This window comes from Pteropus vampyrus, unplaced genomic scaffold (assembly GCF_000151845.1).
Source record: "Pteropus vampyrus isolate Shadow unplaced genomic scaffold, Pvam_2.0 Scaffold99, whole genome shotgun sequence".
Lineage (NCBI taxonomy): Eukaryota > Metazoa > Chordata > Mammalia > Chiroptera > Pteropodidae > Pteropus > Pteropus vampyrus.
In genome coordinates this window covers 2034624-2038938 of record NW_011888880.1, presented here as the reverse complement: position 1 = coordinate 2038938, position 4315 = coordinate 2034624, and the positions used below count along the sequence as shown (strand labels likewise).

The 4315-nt window shown below is 37.7% G+C and overlaps 1 pseudogene; it reads left to right on the top strand.

Moving 5' to 3' along the window:
• The first annotated feature begins 1799 nt into the window (after positions 1 to 1799).
• On the top strand, positions 1800 to 1918 carry LOC111742703 (annotated as a pseudogene).
• The last annotated feature ends 2397 nt before the right edge of the window (positions 1919 to 4315 follow it).

The window sequence follows — 4315 nt, the reverse complement described above, 5'->3', positions numbered from 1 at the left end:
TAAATGTCACAGTATGTGACTTAGAGAATGAAGTCTCATCCTTTTGTTAGCTTCCAGTGAGAACATATGCAGGCGGAGAGAGACGTACATGCTCAGCATCAGATCGGCATTACACATGAATAGACCACAGACTAAACATATGCAGTTGAAATGAGCAGAGACAGTTACGGCTATTCAGGGAAGATTTTTTGGAGAGAGTGAGTTTTTAGTTATATTTTGAAGACATTAAAGAATGTTCATTAATGGAGAAGAGGGGATGCAATGCCAAGTGCTTAGGTAGTTTTCTAAAAAAAGTTGAGAACAGTATTGATGTTTAGCAAGAGGATCACCATCTACCCTAAGTTCTGTGCGGCCTCATTATAAATTATCCTAATCATCAAATGTCACAAATATGGACTTACCAATGGTAAGTAAAGTACTTTGTCCAGTGTGGCCATACATCTTTAGATCAGCAAAATTGTACTCATGGAAATATAAGTGTACACTTATCATCTGGAGACAATCTGGCATGGAGGCTCCTTAGCGTTTGGGAACTCAGCTTTGTTTGCAATGTGCAGTTACTTCATATGGGCCTTTGTGGTTGAGCTGTCTATGTTTTAATGGAGAGTATATTTCCTTCTCTATGGTTTACTGTTGCATTTTATTGAGGATAATTTGGTGTGAATGGAGCTAGCTGGAAATTTTCAGGAGACTAAGAAAGAAAACTATAAAATTTAGAAAATTCTGTATTACTGGAATTTTCAATAGCATTGACTACTCAACGTAATGCAGAAGGAAACAATATACTAGAGATTTCTGTAATGAGATTTGACAATTCTCTAATTTTGAAGAAAGTTAAAAACTCTGGATTTGCTTAACACTTTTCTGTATTTTTCTCCCCCAAAATTGAGTTTGGTAAGGTAATTGCCTAAATTTAAGTTTTTTCTCATGGCTTCCATTCGACACATACATGCATTATTTACCATTCTATTCATACATTCTAATTTGCTCCTATTTGGGGAAGAAATAATTAATATTTTCCCTATTTTTTTCCCCTACAGCCCATTTTGCTTGCAGTGAGCGATTCTTTGAGGGTATTGGGAAGGCAGCCTCTCAGTGGAAAGTATCGTTCTTGCCAGAGTGGTAGAAATTTAAGCTTAATTGGAGGAGGTATGAGCTTGCCCACGCCCTTCTTTCTTGCCTCTTTTCCTAATTACTTCCCCGGGTTTGATAAGCTCATGCTCCAAGAATCATTGTTTCTTAAGAAGACAAAGAACTCTTGGGAACCCCCACTTCTTCTTCCCTGAGCTTCTGCCCAAAGAACTCTTGGGAACCCCCACTTCTTCCTCCCTGAGCTTCTGCCCTCCACAGGTTCACTGTGAGACCCTGTTGCCGGCAGCACAGTGCATGGTTGAAGGCAAGGCTTCTAAACCGGACTGCCTGCCCGCATTCTGCCCTTGGCTCCAACACTCACCCATTTTCTTACCTTAGGTCTGTATCTACTTCACTGAGTTGATGTGAGGATCAAATGTGTTATACGCATAAAACACTTAGCATATGTGTGGTACAGAGTAAATGCTGAAATTATTATTATTATTATTATTATTATCGTTCACGTTATCTACTAACTGCTTTGATCTCGTCCTCTTGGCTGTTCTTCATAGTGAAGGCGCTTTTGCTTGTAGATAAGACTGGACTCTAATCTTTAAATTCAACACTGACCTGAAAGTAAACAGGCTCAGCCAAATAGTTAATATTTGTTGCATGTTTCATGGTATTTCAAACCCTTTCAAATAAAGTCAGCTGTTAACATTTGTAGTGTCTACGGCCACGCTACCCTGAACAAGCCCGATCCCTTCTGATCTCAGAAGCTAAGCAGGGTCGGGCCTGGTTAGTGCTTGGATGGGAGACCACCTAGGAAGACCAGGTGTTGTAGGCGTAAAAAATAAGGAATTGTAAGCTGACAAGGTCCTTGCAATCTGTGAGGTCAACCAAGGGTTGCCTCGCCTAAAAAAAAAAAATTGGTAGAAACATCATAATATTGAGTAATAATATGGAAAGAGGTAAAAGGGTGTGTGAGGCAATTGCAGGAGAGACCTTTGGAGGATCAATGGAGAAGGGAAACACACTTTTAGGCAAAAAAACACAAGAGGTTTAGCTCCTTTCTCCTTGGCACTGATGGCATCAGAAGAGTCTCTGGATGTATTAAGTTCATGCCTCAGGTGTAGAGCTGGCTGGGCTGAACCTGACACCACCAGTGTGCAGTTTCCCAGAAAGTGGAAAGTTGAGTGATCATAGACCAAATAACCAAAGGAAGGACTGGTGCTGAGAATAGAGCAGAGATGGGCTCTGGGGGCCCAGGCGAGGAGGCCTCCTGCTGCATTCAGGACTTAGCAGCTGCACAGGAATCCAAGGAAGGCTGAAGAGCCAGGTGCATAGGCCGGGGCATGCCGAAGCTGCAACCTTTAACAACACGAAATACCAATGCAGTTGGGTCAAATGGGTTTATAATGTAAGAATCAGTGTTTACCTATAGTTTGCTCACTGATTTGTAGTTGTATAATTTCTCTTTTTTAAGTCCTTAATGTAACATAACTTCATGTTGAGGTACTTATCCTGGTTTCGAGATATTCTCATGAATAATGAGGAAGGCAGGACCATGCCAGGAGCGGGCCAGCACAGGAAATATTTCACTAAGCTAATATCTGGAGAAACTTGTGTGAGAATTGAACAAATGCCACATTTTATATAGCATATCAAGATTTAGAAAGTACTTTTACATGTATAATCTTACTTGTTTCCCACAGCAACTCTGAAAGAAACAGATTTTCATTTGGAACAAAACTGAATTTAAATTTTCATTGTATAGTTATTTATTTATTTGACGTATATTGGTCTATGCACACTGCTATTTCCATTAATGGAGTCTATATTGTAATTATATGTCTGTTAGAGATCATTTTTATTTTAGCACCAAGTTTTATAATGGGATTGGAGCAAAAAAAATGAAGAGCCAAAGTTTAATTAACTTTAGTACCAATTACTTTTTAACTTTTATTAAGTCACAGTTCTTTAACTTATGCAATTATCCCTTCTTCTGAATGCTTAGACTACATCATACTTATATAAGGATTTTGTAAATTGAAAAGCACATTTCTGCACTCCCCCTCTGGTTTCACTGGGTTGCAAATCTAATAAAACCTATTCTATTGGAGAGAGCCCAGATGTCTGCTGTGTGGCTCTCAATATTTCAAACACATATTTTATATGAATGGCTTAGGAAAGACTGGCTCTAGAAGTGGAAAATTATGCCTCTAAATATAAATGTAAAATACTCCTTATATGGATAAATTTTATTATTGAACTAATTTTGATTTCAAGTTTACTAGTTTAACTATACCTAGATAGATTTATTTTAAAGACTTGATAGAAGTATCATAGAACTTTAAGAAGTTATTTATAGATCAACTTTATAGGAGGACATTTTATATTTTACTTAGCCAAATTTCTAAGAGAGTACACACATTTGTAGCTTTTTAGCTACACACACACACACACACACACACACACACACACACACACACACACACACACACATTATACTATTTCATGATGTACACCAAAAAAGAACTTATAGTTTAGGAAAATATTTAAAAACCTCTTAGGGTATTTTTTAGGTTAGCTGTATTTTTTTACTTATAGTTTTGACCTGGTAACATTTCTTTATGATCATTAAACTTAGGATGTTTAATGGAATTCATGTCAAAAATTTGGACAAAACAATGAAAAAATAGTTCTATTTGTGTATGAAGGGGAAAAGGTGATGCTGAATAAGTTGGCATATTTCTACTTGGCTTCTCTGCTCTGAAATAGAGCCTTGAAATCCTGGATAATACAAATAATCATACAATTTGCTTTGGATGTTTGATTATGGGAATATTGTTCCTACGCCGGGAGCGTGACGCTTTCAATCATGTCTTGGATTTATAAATATAGAAACAATGTTATTTACATGGTATGCTTGTCATTTAGAAGCAGAGCCAATTACATAGGTTTTGTTCTTTGTCTGGAGATGACAGTATGTTAATCAGGGCTAGACAAAAAACTTGAATCAGAGGAGAAATATCCAATGAGAAATAAGACGGCCCTTTATGGCCCAGGAATGAGGTTTCTTCCAGTGCTTTAGTCTGTTGTTATTGGGTGGGTGGCATCCCTGGGAATTGGGGATAAAACAGTAGAAAGAAAAGTAAGAGTAGAGCAGGAGGAGATCTGAGTCTGGATTAAGGTCCTGTTCATGTATCCACAACTGAATTCCCAAAAAAGTTGAATTCTTCTG